This window comes from Capsicum annuum, chromosome 12, assembly GCF_002878395.1.
Source record: "Capsicum annuum cultivar UCD-10X-F1 chromosome 12, UCD10Xv1.1, whole genome shotgun sequence".
NCBI classification, from domain to species: domain Eukaryota; kingdom Viridiplantae; phylum Streptophyta; class Magnoliopsida; order Solanales; family Solanaceae; genus Capsicum; species Capsicum annuum.
The window spans coordinates 132,063,541-132,083,302 of record NC_061122.1 but is presented as its reverse complement, the minus strand read 5'-3'; the positions used below and the strand labels follow the sequence as shown (position 1 = coordinate 132,083,302).

The 19,762-nt window shown below is 35.5% G+C and overlaps 1 long non-coding RNA gene across 1 annotated transcript; it reads left to right on the top strand.

Annotated features, from left to right (window-relative positions):
• The first annotated feature begins 15,035 nt into the window (after positions 1-15,035).
• On the top strand, positions 15,036-19,662 carry LOC107851559. The gene is made up of 3 exons (XR_001669067.2): positions 15,036-15,443; positions 18,183-18,239; positions 19,396-19,662. It is a non-coding gene; the product is annotated as an uncharacterized LOC107851559 (long non-coding RNA).
• The last annotated feature ends 100 nt before the right edge of the window (positions 19,663-19,762 follow it).

The window sequence follows — 19,762 nt, the reverse complement described above, 5'->3', positions numbered from 1 at the left end:
TCCTGACTCGACTAAGATGTATAATAACCTCAAGGAGATCAATTGCTTGAATGGTATGAAGCGAGATATGGTTGATTTTGTGGCCAAGTGTATAGTCTGTTAACAAGTTAAGGTTGAGGCTATGAGGGCTGAATCAAGAAATTGATTTACCCGAATAGAAGGGGAAATGATCAATATGGACTTCATTATCGGTCTTGGAGTCAGTATGATTCGATTTGGGTCATCGTGGAGAGGATGACCAAGTGTAGTACTTCTTGCCAGTGTGGATTGCCTTTTCAGAAGAGGATTATGCGAGGTTATATCTTCAAGAGATTGTGAAACTTTATGGGGTTCCTAATTCAATTATTTTTTATCGTGGTACGTAGTTTACGTCTTATTTATGGTAGTTTTTCTTGAAAGGGTTGGGGACTAAGGTTTGTTTGATTACTACTTTTCATCCATAGTCAGATGGGCAAGCGGAGAGAACTATTCAGACATTAGAGGATATTATTCGGGCTTGTGTAATTGACTATGGTTGCAATTGGGTTGAGCATCTACCTTTGGTGGAGTTTGCTTACAATAATAGCTATCATTCGAACATTGGTATGGCTCCTTTTAAGGTGTTGTATGGTAGGAGGTGTAGATACCCTATTGGTTGGTTTGAGCTTGGGGAGGAAGACATATTTGGTTAGGATTTGGTCAATCATGCAATGGAGAAGGTTAATGTTGTTTGGCATAGGCTTAAAGCTGCGCAAATTTTCCTAAAATCCTATGCGGATGTTAAGCGTAGAGACTTGGAGTTTGAGGTCAGGGATAGGTTGTTCCTCAAGGTGTCTCCCATGAAGGGAGTGGTGCAGTTTGGTAAAATGGGGAATCTTAGTCCTTGGTTTATTAGTCCTTATGTGATTTTCTGGAGAGTTAGCAATGTTGTATGTTATTTTGCGGAGAGTTAGCAATGTTGCTTATGAGTTGGAGTAGCCATCTAGCTTGAGTTTGGGTCATCCGGTCTTTTATGTTTCTATGTTAAGAAAGTGTCTTGGTGATTCTTCTTCAGTTATTCCTTTGGAATGATTGGGTATTTTGGATTCTCTGTCTTAGAAAGAGTTCCCAATCGAGATAATAGATAGGCAAGTTCGCTGGATGTGAACTAAGTATTTGGCTTCGGTTAATGCTTTATGGTAGAACCATAAGGTGGAAGAAGCTACTTAGGAAGAGGTAAAGGACATAAAGTCCAAGTATCTAATGAATAGTGATTTTACCACTCATTCGCACTCATTATTAATGGATATTACCTTGTTTTGAATGAGTAGATGAGACATAATTATGATTTAATGCACTAATATCCACTCTTTCTAGGTATAGGAGTTGAAAAGACAGAGATGTGGATTGGTGCTTGAAAGGATCAAAAGGTAGCAGAAAAAGTGTAGCTGAAGACCTGTAGTGAAATAGCCTTAGTTACCACGGTCGCGGTTCATTGTCCACGGTCAAGGTTAATCAAGATTGTCAATCAACCGGTACCATAAAAGTCAATGGCGGTAGCGTAGCCGCGGTCTCAGGCAGTCTTGCACGATCGCAGCTTGAAATGTTCAGCCTAAGGGAAAAACTGTAATTACATGTGCTTATCCCAATTTGAACAAAAAGACTCAACCCCTAATTTGATGTATCATTAAATTCTATCACTATTCCTCCCCCCACCCTCTTTAGGTTTTGATTTGATACTTTATAGCCTCCATTTTTGGAGAAGAAAATATTGTGTAAATTTTGGGTGAAGAATATATTGGAGCCTTTATAAGTGGAAGATTTTCTCACTTCCATTGTTAATATTGTGGGAGTGCCAAGTTTGAAGCAGCATTCGCTTATATCTTCTACAACTTTGATTCAATGGAGATTATGGGTATATCTATGCTTGTTTATCTCTTGTGTAGCTAAATCTCCCTCTTGGGGTTATGTGTTAATAGAGGTTAAAGTGTGTGTGGGTTGTGATTGTTAGCATCTATTTGGCAGTTCATGTTTCTGGGTTCTATTATTGCTATGTTATTTTGGTTGGGATTCGATGGGTGAAAGCTCCAAATATCCATATGGGTTTGATGAGTGAAAGCTCCAAGCTCTAGAAAGTTCAATACCATCTTCGAAATCAGGGTTTTGGGTGAATTTTAGGAATCCATATCATCCTCAAAAGAGGGATATAGGGACCAAATCAATGATAGATAATTATGTGTGTAGTTTTCTAAATTTTCACTATATTAGACATAAGGGTGAATGTGAAGTTAACTATGCCAGGGATGTCATCCTAGAAATAGGGATGCCTTGATTGAGATTGTGGTTGCTAACTGTTGAACACAACCATTAGGTATTTGAAAGAATCAATGGGTGAATGTTTGGTGTTTTGTTGAAAGGCTAACATCAAAACCTATTACCAAGCCTCCTCATATTTGAATTACTAAAGTGATGTTGATAATTATCTCCCACATGTCACTCCCTTAGTAATACATAATCCCAAGATCCTTGCATAATTGTTAAAACTCTAATTATTTGTAGCCCCGAATTTACACAAAAAAATTCAAAAAAAAAAAACATTAGTGTCGGACCTCACCTCCGCCATTTTATCTTTTTGTAACATTTGTTTGAATTCAAGTTGTAGCTATCATTTTGAATTAATTTGATCGCCACTCACATTGTTCCTCGAGGATTTGACCCCGACTCCAAAGTTGGGTAAATATATCAACGATGACTGCCTTGTACTTAATTAATGTGTAAGTTGAACGTTATAAAAAATGACGCCCTTGTCGGAGAACAATTTGGTGTATTCAGTTAGTTTTAAAACTTTATTACTTGCTTGAATTCAAGCTTGTAAATATTTGCTTGTGATTTTCTCTTGTAAGTAGATTTTTATTTTTATTTTACTTTTCTTGATGGCATCTTCTAACAAATATGAGTTTAATGATTGGAAGTCATATCGTGATCCTCCATGTTCGTATTGTTACAGACCACACTTTAGGAGAGATTGTAAATATGCTCCTCAGGAAGAGATTTTACCATCTCAATTTGATTGGGAGTATGGTTGCCCTATGTGTGGTCGCCTACAAGGACATTGGGACGAGTTCCCAAACACCCCCTCCCCCTATTATACTAATCAAATTGCTAGTTCTTCCTATGATTTTATTAGGTCATACGATGAGAAACCGGATGAACAATATAGCGTGTCCAGTAGCTGTGATCCAAGGTTATTATCCATCTTGGATTAGGTAGATGTAACGGGGGAGAATATGGATTAAATGTATAAGGAATGGACAAGTGTCAAGAAAGTGCTATTGGGCAAAGAAGAATAACTTAAAACTATCAATATTGTTAACAATACTCAAGAGGAGTGTTATCATGAAGAGAAACCAAGCTATGATGATGATCTTGGTAGATAAGATTCCTCAATGACCTCCCAATCATCCGACTCATACGAGGGAGAAGAAGGCATAATAAAGGAAATGAGACTAGAGTCAAAATAAGAGGCAAAGTAAACCTCTTATGATGACTCTAGCTCATTTTGGGGTGACAATGCTTTAGAGGAAGCTAACCCAAAGTTAGGTGTTGGACCTCATTCAACCCACTTTTCAACATTGGGCATAGAGAATGTGATGGGGACCCATTATTTTGACCAAATTGAGGATTGTGGGGAGGTGGAGTCCGACTCTTGCATTTTCGAGTTTGTCATTCCTAAGGTGCATATCGAGCCCCATCCATTAGAAGCCAATATACTTAACTTTTGAAGTATAAGGAATGGCTTATTGATGTTCTTAATTTTACCCAAGGAACGAATCCGAAAGATCAATGTGAAATTAGGTAAAAGGTTCAAGTCTTTAAAATGGCGAGATCGGAGCATTCTTGCCATCTTACCACCTATTCCAAGTTTTATCTAGGAAAATTTGAATCTTCTATCCCTCTACCGCTCATTGAATGTTGAACAAAAGTTGGGACGAAGATTCAAATTTTTTAAATAGAGACACAAAGGGAAGGAGTAAAATTGTCGTGCTACGACGTTAAACTAATTGCTAGATAGGAGGCAACCCATCACACAATAAAAAGTAGCCCGTATCCTTTTATTTATGTATGCTAGGGTAGATTTTATTTTTATTATTGTTGGTGTGCATGCATAGTCCATAAAGTATTGGTTCTTAGGGGAATTTTGGTTGAATTTTGAAAGAAGAGAGGTATGAATTTGGCAAATGGACTCAGCGGGATACTCAGGAACCCCGGATGCTTGGTCTAAGTTACCACAACCGCATATCGTACCTCCGTGATCGCGGAGACCATGTGACCATGATCACATAACTTGGATCGCAAATTCAATTATTTCAGATTAAAAAGACCATCTTACTTCCATGCACCCATGTAGTTTAGTTTCAAAATTTCTCATAATTTTCCCCAAATTTGTGGCCTCTCAAGAGTATCCAAGGTATCATTTTGAAACCTTTTGTATCAGTTACCTTGTATTTAGTCTCAAACTCCCTTACATTTACCGTTCTTTTAGGATTAGGACATGTAACTAGGAATGAACTTGCAATCGTGTTATAATGCCAAAACTATACTTATTTGTAATTATGATTGTGGTTAGCAGTTGTAGGGTGTCTATGCATCGTTTGGGGAAGTGTTGAGTACCCATATTCTAATATGGACTAGTTATAATTGATGTGTACAATAGGTGTCCATTCATTTCCCAAATGAGTTCAACATGAATTCCTTCGAATTTGGGGCTGCAATCTTGCTATCTAGGGTTATTTTATCTATTCATGAATTTTTACATCTAGTTGAAAAACAAGTTAGAGTTAAGCTCGTGGATATTGAGTAATGGCAGAAATGTTAGCTGGGGTCTCAGGTATCACGACCGCGGTCCTGATGACCGCGACCACAGTAACGTAATCGTGGTGAATGCCTCACGATCTCTATACCTGAGGAAAGCTGCCTAGCAAAACCTAACTATTTGTACATCTATTTTTCACCCCAAAATCTTCTATAACTGTGCCACATGTTCTTTCCTTGTTAATCTAGCATATGTTTTGCTTTGCAAATATTAAAAATGGTCTGAAGTGTCCTATATACAGGTACTCAGCTACAGAATCAGAAACTTAGACGAATTCGGAGCCTTGTTTTTAGAAAGCCACTACCAATATTACAAGAATCTCGCAAGGTCCAACCTATACCTAGAATATAGTATTACTATAGACAAAGCCCCAGTGAAGTTCCCAGAATTCCTTAATAGAATTTCTACTATCAGGAAACATGCTTCAGGACTACCCCAGGGGCCAGGAGAATCCTCCACAACTCACCATTCATATGTGGCTCCGTCCGACTATGAAATATATCAAGGGGAGATAAAGAAGCAAGGTGCTAGGGTCGTTAGATTGGAAAGAGCATATTCAACCTTGGCAATATTACACAGGACCTTTCGGGAGTCATATGAAAGGTTATTGAAGAGGGAAAATAAGAGAAAAATATTCTTCACTAAATTGTGGAGAGGGGTAAAGAGTATCTTCAAGGTACTTAAGCCTACAGAACAACTACCTTTGTTGAGGAGCGACAGTGATGATGGAACCACTGCTGAGGGGTCTAGTACTAATGATGGTAGATACGATGCAGGGTATACTGGAGATATGAAGATGATTATGAGAGCATCCTTTTCTCTTGCCTTGCTAACTAGGTAGTTGGGGCACTACCAATTTTTTAGTTGGGGGTCCATGCCTCTATAGTTGTACTGCTTGGATGTCCTTGTGTAGTGTTTTGGATGACACTCTGGATATTGTTTTTATTGTGTTTTGAGATTCTATATTTTTGTGTACTCTGATGGTGCTCACACTTTATGGATTATTATGCTCTTCTTTTATTTTTAGTTTTAGTTTTATATACCTACTTTATATTTCTTTATGGATCTTAGTGATGTTGGGATAAGTATGCAAGGGAATTCTAAGTACCCATAGCATAACTGTCAAAGATGCAAGGGAAGCCTGAGTACCTGTGGCATTTTTGTTTGTTTCGTAAAGTTGGGATCTGATTATACACCATTGGCAAAGTCTGAGTATCCATATGGTTAGTTTGCCCATTTTGAACTGAGATGTGAGACTAAGGTTTTGGTTGTAGCCATAGTTTAGCAACTTGTGCATGGTGCTATTGTAGAGCAAGAAATTTCTTTCCCTCTCCACCCAAATTTGTGAAAAATCAAGGGCATGGACATGAGCAATGTGCAACAAAACTTTTTCTCCTTTTATGGCTAAATAGATTTCACCTTGTAGATAAGAAATAGACACTCCTTGATATTTTCTAGCGAGAGGGATATTTGAGTTCCCTTAATGAATTTTGCATGCTATGTGTGGTGAGTTTATTGCATTCATTCTTTGTATACCTGTGTTATCTAGAACTTGCCCCATTAGTCTTTTAAAACTAGTTTTTATTTTATTTGGTTGGAGAAATGATCTTAGGCTATCCTTGTGATTTTTGATCCACTCTACCCTAAAAATCCTACCCGTGTATAATTATCACCCCTAGTACCCTCTTTGAGCCTTTAGACCTTTCTTTTGAAAAATCATTACAAGCCGTGAACCTTTCTTTTTATCCCTCTTTTGAACCATACCCTCCTTTAACTTGAAAACACAACTTGAGGATAAAAGCCTAAGTTGGGGGTGGTAAAAATTGACAGAAGTAACTTTGGGACCACAAGTATTAATAAAAATGCCAAATGTCCCTAAGTATTGAAAAACAAATGTTTAGAAAAAAAAAAGGACCTGACAAAATAATGACTTGCACAAAAATTCAAGGAAATAGAAGTAAGAGAAAATTTATTGAACAAAAGGATAAAAAGATAGGCATAAAGAAAGAAAGAAGATAAAAAAGAGTAGTCCTTAGTTTAAAGAGAAGGATCGTACAGAGTGAAGTAGATATTCAAGGTAGGGTGCAACCATGTTGTTCCTAAATGATATCTTACCGTAACCCAAACCTATATTATAAGCTTAGAAAGTCCTTTGAGATCTCCAACCATTTACTTTCCTTGAAGTGGAGATTGAATATATGGGAAAGCCTATGGCATGGCACTTATTGCATTGAGTTTATATTATGAGGGGAAATTTTGCACTTAAAATTTCGTTACATGTTTGGTAGTTTGGTGTGTGAAGCTTTTCTTCCTTGGGAGATGGGTATGCAAACAAGTTGAGGTGAGTGATGTTTGTCACCTCCCGGATAATGAGGCTAGTGGACTATGGTTTTGTTTTAGTTAAAAGGTGAGCCACTTCTAGAGTATTGGTCTTTGTTGGTTGACTGCTCTTTAAGGTCTTATGCATCCTTTGAGTATTACATTTTATAAGGAGGGGTATGGGAAATTAGCATAGCACATGTGCAATGAGCTACTTTTAGTTGCGATTCAAATCAAAGTTGCTATGACCTTTAAGGCATGAGATTTAGTCATAAATGATTGTCTCATGGTAAAGGGTAGTGTTGCTTGAGGACAAACAAATGCTTTAAGTTTGGGGTATTGATAATTGGTGATTTTTCGACTCATTCACACTCATCATTAATGGGCATTACCTTGTTTTGAATGAGTAGATGAGACATAATTGTGATTTAATACACTAATATCCACTCTTTGCAGTTATAGAAGTTGAAAAGACAAAGAGATATGTACTAGAGCTTGAAAGGATCAAAAAGTAGCAGATAAAGTGCGGCTGAAGACCTGCAGAGAAATAGCCTCAGTTATCGTGGTCGCGGTCAGTCAAGAAAGTCAATCAACCGCGAAAGAAGAATTCAATCATGGTCTCATAACCGCAGTCGTAGCCAAGCTTGCGCGATCGCAACTTGGTGAAAATGTTCATCCAAAGGGCAAAACTATAATTGCTAGTGTTGATCCCAATTTGAACAAAAAGACTTAAACCCTAATTTGATGTATTATTCAATTCTATCACTATTCCTTCCCCCTTCTCTCTTTAGGTTTTGATTTGAGACTTTGTAGCCTCCATTTTCGGAGAAAAAATATTGTGTAAATTTTGGGTGAAGATTACATTGGAGACTTTCTAAGTGGAAGATTTGCTCACTTCTATTGTTGATATTGTGGGAGAGCCAAGTTTGAAGTAACATTCTCTTTAATCTTTTACAATATTGATTCAATGGAGATTAAGGATATATCTATGCTTGTTTATTATATGTGTAGTTAAATCTCCCTTATGGGGTTATGTGTGAATAAGGATTAAAGTGTGTGTGGGTTGTGATTGTTAGCATTTATTTGGTAATTCATGTTTATGGGTTCTATTATTGCTATGTTATTTTGGTTGGGATTTGATGGGTGAAAGCTCAAAATACCCATATGGGTTTGATGAGTGAAAGGTTCAAGCACTAAAAAGTTCAATATTTTCTTCGAAAGAAGGGTTTTGGGTGAACTTTAGGATCCATATCATCCTTGAAAGTAGGATATGAGGACCAAAGCAATGATAGACAATTATATGTGTAGTTTGCTAAGTTTTTACTATTTTAGACATATGGGTGAATGTGAGGTTAACTATGCCATGGGTGCCTTCCTAGAAATAGGGATGCCTTGATTGAGGTTGTGGTTGCGGTTGCTAACTATTGAACACACTCATTAGGTATTCAAAAGAATCAATGGGTGAAAGTTTGGTGTTTTCTTGAAAGTCTAACATCAAAACCTATAGCCAAGCCTCCTCATATTTGAATTACTAAAGTGATGTTGAAAATTAACTCCCACATGTCGCTCTCTTAGTAGCGCATAATCCCAAGATCCGTGCATAATTGTTAAAAGTCTAATTATTCGTAGCCTCAAATTTACACTAGAAAATTCCAAAAAAGAAACATTAGTGTAGGACCCCACCTCCCCTATTTTATCTTTTTGTAATATTTATTTGAATTCAACTTCTATCTATCATTTATAATTAACTTGATCGCCACTCACATTGTTCCTCGTGGATTTGACACCAACTCCAAAGTTGGGTAAATATATTGACGACGACCACCTTGTACTTAATTGACGTATATGTTAAGTGTTATTTGTATCCGCATTTGTTTTCTACTCCTGAAATTCATGTGGAAGGTATATGTCTTTAACACATCTTTATTTTCAGATTTTATTAAAGAAAAGATTTATATCTTTGCCTCTTTCTTGTCAAACTTTTTTAAAGAGATATTTGATAATGCAAATTACTCTATGTTTGGTTGCCCCTACCTTGTTCATCATTTGGGGATGAATGTTCCTAGTGGGGGAGACTGAAATATTCTGGGTTTTGACCCTTAGAAAATTTCCTAGAATTCTATTATCCGAACTAAATATGACTCATTGGTACGAGCTTTATACTGGGGTATGAGTAGTATAGTCATGTCGAATGCTGACCAGAGTTAGTTGGTGGGATGGTTTTAGTTATTGAATGGGCATGCCTTAGAGGTTTGAGTCGTAGGGATTGGTACGAGTCATTTCAAGGACTCATATGGTGGGTAGTAGTTGATCCTCCGAGTATTTCATTCTACCAGGAATATGGGCTATGGGTATGGACCGTAAACTGTGGTTACGATTTGGTTGGATGAGTTGTATACTAGACAGTGTTTGATCCAAGGATTGTTGGATAAGAGTAATGGGTACCAATTGTATAGAAGAGTACGACTCGTATGGTCAGTCGTATCACTACGACAGGTTTTAATGGATTTAAGTAGTGGTATTTTGGATATTTACGTACTTACCTTAATTAGGACCCACAACTTCTAATAAACTTTGGTGGCTATTTACCTTATTATTCTATTCATTAACATTTAGAAACAATTCCAAAACACTCCAAAATTCTCTCAAGAGCTTTTGGGATAAGAAGGCTAGGGTTTCATCTTGCGGATTGCTTTGGAGCTTGTCTTTGTGACTTCATTTCATCAGTTCTTTGGTATAAGGAATGTTTCTCTTCCCTCATTGTAATTTAAATTAAAGACATGGTTTATATGATTGATTTCATCATTTTACTGTTTCATGATTATGGTTTTCAACTATTATTTGGGGGTTTTGATATTGAATGCTTGGTTATGGTTTCCTATGGTTTTAATTATACTTTTATATACATTAATTATGGTTTTGGACAATTGGATTTCATGGTAATGGTTTAATGGTATTTGGAATTAGTTTTAGGTATATTATGCCCCCAAGGTGTTTGATAAAATTCTTATAAAAATATGTTCATTGCATTACTTCTTTTAGTTGAACTCTATCATGTTTTAAACTTGATAAAGGATTTATACATGGTGTAAGTGGTTTGAAAAGGCTAAAGGTTAAATGTTTATGCCTGTGGAGAACATGGAAGTCTCCCAAGTGGATCTAATATGGAAATTGGAAGGGCACCTAAGGTCCCATTAACCTAAATGTTTTGACTATGGCTATTACCTGCAAGTAAGGAGTGGTATGATGATACCACTAATATTGGCCTTTGTTAATAAATGGAAAACAATTAGTTTTTTGGAAAACTAGTTTTAATTAGTCTTTAATGGCAAGGTATGTAGCTACTCTGTGGAAGGTGGCAGTCCTAGGGGGACCAAAATTGGAAACTCATATTTGCCTATATGAGGGGTCTTGATGACCGTGTGCATTTGTCACATTTTATATGGAGGGATGTACTAGTCATCTCATTGGATATTTCCTAGTTGTGCGGCTACATGTACTGGGACCCTTTTAGCAGAGAGAACTAAACCCATATTCCGTGGGTGGTAAGGATGGCCAACCTACACAACCCAGGTATAAAGGTTTTAAATGCATGATAAACCCGGTTCCCTTTCTAGATACTTATACATGTATGGCTATATGCATTATAGATGGTTTTACTTGGTTTTATAACTGGCATTATTATATCCTTATCTTTAATTTTATGCTAGCGGTTACTCGCTAACTTAGTCTGCTAGCAGTTGTATATCCATGCTATGCAGGAAACAACTATTCTACTCCTCCTATTTAATACACGAATTCAGTATCAACATTTGGACTAAAGTGGTGAGCTTTCATCCTTTCGGGAGGCTTTATTTCATGTTATGGAATTTATTTAGATGCTTTTCTTTTACTTTGGATATTAGTTTTGACCATGGTTGGGGGAATGTCCAAACCGGATTTGTTTACTTTTTTGGATAGAGGCTTTTTAGTACTTCTGGGGATTTGTATCGACCGGATCGGTATTGGTGTTGGGGCTTACACCCTTGGACGATATTATTATTTGTTCTATCATATTATATTTTGGGATTAATCATATTATGTTTTGGTATTTTATTTAGTTATGGCCTGGTTTATGGCCTATTGTTTAGTTTGGTATGGTTGGGCGGTTAGTGTGGTACAATTGGACTCGATTAGGTCGGTTACAATTGTGACCCTATCCCTGAGTATTAATGAGAATAATAATGCTATTTGTTATATGTTTAGAATTCATCCTATCTAAGGTTGGATATAGATGGTTGGGTTAGGTAATAGGGGGTGATCCTCTATCCTTGACTGGCTTGGGATACCCATTACAATAAGGACTGGGTCGGGTTGTGTCCCTCTTGAGGACCTGTTCCTAGAAAATAAGAAAATTAATTTTGTTTAGGTACCCTAGTAGTCTTGTACCCTTGTGGGTTAGATGTGCTTTCTTTGGGATTCCAAACCCATGCATTATTAGGCTTATGCCTGCAGCTGCAGAATTTATGCCCTTTCTGTCCACATATAAAACTGTCAGGTCCTTGAGAGGATAAAAAGGTCTTAGTTGATTTAAACAATTCTGACGAGGAACTTGAATTATTTTTAAAAGAGTTTGATCTCATGACTAGGTGATCTCTTAATACAGTTTAATTTTATCTTACATCATCAAGTTCTTCATGAAGTAAGTCAATTTTGATTTGACATGCTTCAATTTCTATTTGATAATTTCTTTTTTCTTCTTTGAGTTTTCGTTTAAATTGAGCTTCACAACTTTTCTTCTCTTGAGAGAGTTTATTATGCTCATCTATAACTTCTTGAAACTCGTCAGCTATCATATCAAAAATAGATTCAAGAGTATTATAGTTTTGATAATCATGTAGTCTTACCTCATAAGATTCACCTGTTTCCATGAAGCACATATTGGTGGGTTCTATTTTTTCTTCGGTTTCATATTTATCACTCCAAGCTCCAATATTTTGAATTTTTTTGGATGTTTTTCTTCTTAATTCTAGACAGTTTTGTTTGAAGTGGATAGTCCTCTTACAGTAATAGCAGTGATCCTCATTTCTAGTAGAGTCATTAGCTTATGCTCCTTGGGATCTTTATTGTTTCTGTCTCATGATCTGCCTTACTCCACGGTTGATGAGGGCCATTCCTTTGCTATTAGCATCTTCTAAAATATCTTCTTCTTAAATTGGAGCAGCATTGAAGGCCACTGGTTTCTTTTTTCTTCCTTATGGTAACTATTGATATAATTTCATTCATATGGAATGAGATTACCACGTAGTTCATCATATGTCATGTTGTGAAGACCTCCGTCTTCCAGAATGGCAGCCTTAGTTTTCTAAATTTTTGGAAGACTTCGGACCAGCTTCTAGACTTATAGACTGTGTGGGTAGATTATCCCAAATAATTTTAGTTTGCACATGATCTTACAGAATCCTTCAAATATTTTTATTCTCTTCCATTTTGAACAACTGTATTCATTGACAAGGGTGGTAATCTTTGACTTTTTGACTTTGGAGGTTCCTTCATAGGTTACCACAAATTTGTCCCATATTTCCTTTGTAGTCTCACAAGTTGATATCTTGTCGTATTCTTCTCCACTAACTACACAAAGAAGTAAAATTATATCACATGGATTAGTTTGGATTGCCTCTTGTTATTCTTTGGTGACCTTGAAACTTTCAAGGTCTTCTATGTCAGTACTGCTAGATTCTTTGTCTTTGTACTTTGACTTCTATTTAAGCCCTGAAATTGGATTTAGACCCTTTTTTATGGCAACCTAGGCTTGAAAGTCATTTGATTGGACAAAATTTCTGAACATTTTTTTTCAGTAAGAGTAATGTTGTCCATTAAAGTATGGTGGTCTTGTAGAGGAGTGACCATCCTAGAGAAGAGCACTAGGAATTTAATAACTTGCCATTTGATCTTTGCTCACTTGAGATGAAGGAACACTGTTGGTGAGACCTTCTCTGATACCAATTGAAATTCAAGAGGGGGGTGAATTAAAAATTTTCTGTGAGTCACAGTCGACTCGCCTGCAGATTAGTATATTGCACAAAACAAATTAGATTTGAAACAATAAAGCAAATAAATAATTGAACATAAAGTATGAACTCGAAGATTTATCTTGGTTCGGAACACCAATGTGGTGCCTACTTCGAGTCCCCTTGGGTTTCAAAGTTTCTTTAGATCTTTCAATGTCCGGCTCTAGTACAATGATGAGAAATAAGTCCTGAAGACTCATTTTGCTCTTCAAATCTTGTGACACAGCTTCAGTTAATATTACAAAGTTGACTTGATCCTACTCTTTATATAACAATTGTAAACTAAAAGTTACAAAGCCTTGTAAGACCGAGATTGAGACACTTTGATGTTTTCTTTTTAAGCTGTGTAGTGTCTTCTTTCTTCTATCTTGGCCTTTATAGTCTTCTGTTGTATATGCTTCTTTTCTTCATAAGGAAACCCACAAGATTTCCTCACAGTCAAGTATTTGAGTTGATTTCTTTATTGCGGGAGTTCTTACCTTATGGTATGTCCATATCAGATATGTACATACTTGGTGTGATTTTCCTTTCTTACATCTATACATGTTTATATCAGATATGTCCGTGTAAGTAGTGAGATCTTCCTTCTCCTTTGATCCTGTTGTAAGGTGCGTCCAATTGCTTTTTCTATTGGGAACTTTAGTTGATATAATTTTTGCTGCCTTGTCAAGCGATATCCTACTTTTGATGTGCCTCCATATTTAGCATGATATTCTTTGTGAGAATATTCGTTGCCTTGTATGAGATATCCTCCCATGATTTGAGATCTTCAATGTCCTTTATGTGAGATCTCCTTCCATCATTAGGGATCTTCAATATCTTTGATGTGGCTCCATATTTAGCATGATATTTTTTGAGAGAATATTCCTTGCCTTATGCGAGATATCCTCTCATGATTTGAGATCTTTAATGTCCTTTGTGTGAGATATCTTTCCATCATTAGGGATCTTCAATATCTTTGATGTAGCTCCATATTTAGCACGATATTCTTTGAGAGAATATTCCTCGCCTTGTGCGATATATCCTCCCATGATTTAAGATCGTCAATGTCCTTTGTTTGAGATCTGTTTCCATCATTAGGGATCTTTAATATCTTTGATGTAGCTCTATATTTAGCATGATATTCTTTGAAAGAATATTCCTTGCCTTGTGTGAGATATCCTCCCATGATTTGATATCTTCAATTTGTTTTTTATGAGATCTTCTTCAATCATTAGGTATCTTCAATATCGTACAAAGTTCACTTATTAGTTTGTTGTTATTAAAACATTAAACACAAATATAGAAGGCTAACACTTGTGTCTTCAAAGTTCTTAGGTAGAGTTACCTGAGTTGATTTTGGTTAGAGTTAATCAATATTGAGAATATATCTGGACAAAGTTGTCAAGGGGGTTTAAAATAGAGTTATTACAAATTAGTGGAGCTTAGAGTTAAGTTCTAAAAGAGTTTGTAATCATGAGTTTGAATATAGTAGATTATTGAGTGCTTGTGAGAGAGAAGCATGATTTTTCCTCTCTTTAACAAGAAGGTTTTCATGTTAAATCATTCTATTTTTTACTTTCCTACAAAGATTTATTTCTTTACCACTTTACTACTTTATTTCCTGTATCTAACTCTAAGGGACCTGGTCCCTTATAAGGTAGATTAGAGCAATAACACTCTAAAAGGTCACACCTAGAGTGAGTTATTGATCATGGCCCACTACTAGAAATTACCCCTATGGCAATAAATTTTTTAGAGACGGTTAACAAAGTGTTGCAATAGATGATCTATTACAACGATTTTAAGCATTACAAAAATAATTATTTTATTAGCTATAATTTAACACTATAATCATCTCTTTTGAAATTAAGCATTGCAATACATAAATAAAATAACCTATTGCAACGCTTATTTTATTCCCTCCATTTTCACCGGAAATTTTAACAAGTTCGCCGAAAAGAAAATTTTGATTAAATTTTTTCTCTAAAATCGTTAAAACAGCTTAAATGACTTTATTTTAATTTCTCTAAAAACTTTTTTCCTCTAAATCGCTAAAGCTTTTGTAGGATCATCGACGACCGGCGTGGAGATCGTCGTTCTGTGGGATCATCAACGGCCGGCGTGGGGATTTTACTGTAAGTAAATCGCTAAAGCTTTGGGGATCATCATTCTGTGGGATTTTGCTGTAGTAAATCATCGATGTGGAGATCATCGGCGTGGAGATCATCAATGATTTCAAGGAATTTATGCATTCATTATCAGTAAGTTTTCACACAAATTTGACCTAATTTTTGGGGATTTTGCTTCTGTTTAGGGTATTTACTTTAATTTCTGCATTCATTATCAGTGGACTTCATGCTTTTATTTCTTATATCGTGATTCAAAGTTTGCAAAGTTAAATGTTACTGATTCAGGGAGGGAGAGTGTGAGTGAAGGGGATTCTATTCGTTTTGACACTAGATCTGACAATAGATTTGTTTAGGATTCGTTTGTTGAAGGGGATGTTGTTGTTTAGGATTTTTGTTGAATTTTTTATTCATTTTGATTTATTTTGGGTTTAATTTGTGGGCCTGTTAATTTACTACATAGCTAAAAAAAACTTAGGTACTATGCTATGATGGCATTTGAGAATTCTTAATAGACGGCTCAAATTACAAAATCAGAATTCACCAGTGAGTAGTTTCTCCAGCTTACAAACAATAGGTCAACTAATTCTAGAAATATTGTAAAATCTAAGCTATAGACTAGATTTTACAACATTCTACTTACACGAGATATGTGTATAGTTTGCCTATACTTTGCTCTCCCTAGACCCCATTTTGTGTGATTTCATAGGGTATGTTGTTGTACCTTTCTGCATTTTGGTGTTTTATGTTCTTAGTTTACTTCTATTTCTGTTATAAATTTGCACATTTGAGATGGACATAGCATTTCTTTGTTTCATTTTTGAGATTTTAAGTGGTGAAATAGTCATTCTATTGCAATTATTTTAATTCATTCTAATAGTTTTTGGGGTTTTATTGCTTGAGAAATGAGATATGCTATTGTCACAATGTTTTAGAGGTGGATTTTGGGATAGTCTAAGTAATAGTAGCTACAAGGATTTTGTTTTTATTAACTGGGACAAAGCATGTGTAAAATTGAAGTATCACATTTTCAGTTACTCTATCACCCGGAGAAAATTGAATTTGGGATAGCCTCGTAGTAGCTCTTTGTTTCATTTATTTGAACTTGTAGTAGCTAAAGAACAATCATTGAGAATCATAGACTTCACTATTACCACACAAGAGAATCCATTTGCCTTAACCTTACCCTATGGAATTCCAAGTCCTTTATTTCTCTTTCTGATTCTGAAAATTGGACGGAAAACAATGGTTACACGAATTAGGTACGTACTAATGCACAATGAGTATAAAATATTTCTCAAAATATTTATATTATAGCCGATGCAGTACAATTTTGAATTAACTGACCTTGTATCTCTGTATCTGGTACTCCTCAAAGGTGGTTATATATTGCAAATACATATTAGTCAACCCAGCTAGCACAACATGAATATTGCTACCAAATTCCTTGGTAGCCCCACTCTTGAGTACCGTTTTCACAGCATCTCGAAGGCGTCTACCCGCCATGGTAGTGAATTCTGTTGTGAGCATAAAAAGGAAGATTTACGTGAAGCGTGAGAAGAAGAAATCTCAGAATCTGCTATTGCATAAGAACCAGAAATAAATACCTCCAGGTTCACTGAGAATGACCAGCTGCCCTATTCTTAGAATCTGAACCGGAAGTATTGTAGGTTGCAAGGGAGGAATGAAAAAAATCATTGAATGTTATAAATAGGAAATCGTGTAGAAGGTGTCGAGTATTGGGTGGGAGGTTACGCCTTTAGATTAAGTTGTTAAGCCATGTAGCCAAAGAAACTAGTATAACAAGTACTTAGCCCGTAAAATGAATAGTGGTAGAATAATAGTCAAATTTTGGATCTTGCTCTCAAATTTTGAAATGAGAACAACAGATTAGTGAACACGTGTTCTTTTGTGCCAAAGTATTTTAACATATATGATATGTCGAATAACATTTTCTTGAATTAGGCACTCTTCCTGACAAAACATCAGTAATACTTTTAACCCGAAATCACAAGGGCACACATAAAATTGTTTGTTGCTAGAGATCCTTTAAATGCGGAAGCATTTTTCGATTGACAGAGCAAGAAATCTTACCGCCCAATCATACGACACCTTCATTTCACCCGTATCGAGCAAAATGGGCTTGGGATGTTTGTACTTCTTTTGTTCATCTCCTGGTGTTTTAAGCAAGTTTCCCACCAACTTTAAAAAAGCATTTCCCTAAAGATTTTTCCAACAAAAAGAGAAAACATAGAATCACTTCATTCGCTCTGATTGATCTCTTGTGCGTAATAGTGCGTATTATACATAATGTAATGTGTTTGGATGATATATCTTTGTTTGAGATAACTTTTGAGGAAAGGCTGTAAGGATGAGCTCTGTAAAAGTATAATACATAATGAGATATGTAAGTTCAATTAGAGTTGGTTCTCAAATTTAGAGAGAAATGGTACTAGCTCCACTGAGATGCCTATTGGATCTGTTAGAGCTTTGAATATGTATAGTTTGCTTTATTCAGTTTTGTTGAATTAGTCTTTCATTATGCTCTTGGTGTTACAACATCACCCTGAAAATGGAGAAAAATCCATGGCAGCTTCTAAGTCATGCTGAACTCCCTCGATTCTTTAAATTTTTTGCGTTGTATTCTTCACATAAACTTAAAAACTACTGGTATTCACAGATCAGGTGTATTTATATATATAGCTAAATGATTGATAGATGACTAATTAGATGTATTTATAGCTGACTAGATGGAAAATGAGTTTATGTCTTAGATATAATGGATGGCACATACAGTGCCTTTTTCTGTCTTTTATAGCAAGTTTACTCTGTCATTAATTTGGATCCCTAAATGATATGTGATTTATTCGTCAGGAGAAGCGGTTGCTAATCAACCAATAAATCGTCCATCTATTGGCAGTAACAATCAAGGTCAGTCTCCATTTCTTGATCTGTTGGTAGTAACAATCTGTTGGTAACTCAACATGAATTATCTAAAGGTTGGATCATAGTATGATGAATTATCTGAATCTCAACAGTTTTACATCATTTAAGTACAAGCCAACTAATGATCATTCAATCTAAAGGTTTATGTTTCTTTAGGAGTAATCGGATTAAGTGGTGATTAGCTAGCTTATTTATGTTATTATTGTCTAGTTTTAATCAGAGGCAGGCATATAATTGAACTTATTTTGATCATTTAGTTGAATTAGATGGATGATTCTTAATTTTCTGACTTATGTTTGTGGCACAGTTAGGAGTTGGGAGACAGAAATGCCGCCTCTACAGCTATATATCTTCTTTTCATGCTTCTGTATGTTTCAAGTCTTAAACAAATCCTTTTGTATTATGCAACTTCTATTTAACGCAGTACATATCACTACCTCTAACGAAGTAGAGAGACCATTTTTGATAGCCCGGCTCAATACAAATAACTCTAATTTGTTCTGCCTATGTATACTAATTAATAATGTTTTACTATGATAGCTAACTAGCTAACTATTTTGTTTGCATTATAACATCAGTGGCATCTTAATGTAATGTAACTAGTACTCTTAGTCCCTAAATCTCATTGGTTGAGGCTCAAGTGCCATTTCATTGAAACTTTTGTTTGCAGTATTATTTGGTCTACACGTACCAGTACTGAAAACATTTTGATGCACAAGTATATGTATATCCATTGACACAAGAAGATCCATAAAAGAAAACTGAGACTTAATCACAGGTCTCTTAATTATGCATAATCAAGATGCATGCTGAGAAACAACCTGATATTCTCTAATTTACCATTCACTTTAAATTGATTTACAACTCATGATCAACTCTTCCAAATCATTTTGGTATATGCACCCCTGAATCTGTACCTATAGGATGTTATAAGCTTATTTTACAAACTTTAACCTATAGTAAGTTGGTCGTTGTATGGAAGAAATTAAAACTGTCATAGGATAGCGCAACCCATCTTCTAACAACTGACTTGTTATAACCTGTTGTATGGTCGTTGTATGTTGCTTGCTATAAGCTGTTTTTTTATGGGATTTTCTTACATTTAAGTGCTAATTTATATTATTTTCTTCTCTTTTTATAGGTTTCCAAAATGAAGGAAGAGATGAAGAAAGTGATGAAGACATTGACCTTACTTGAGAAGATTTTTTGGGTTGTGATAAATGCTCTAATATCAATAGTTTTGTGTTGACTTTTCTTGAAACTTATCGTAACTCGAACTTGCTAGTATGTAAAAACTTAACTAATCATTTGGACTTGATTATATTTTACTTTTAGGTTTAAATTACTGACTTGTTGCATATTTTGAATTATGAGATTATTAATGAATGATTTTGTTTTGTGATGTGTATATATTGTGTTATAATTTATTATGTATGTAAATAAAAATTTACATTAATACGAGTGACTATTTATATAAATCGTTTCGATTTAATAACATGTGGCTATAA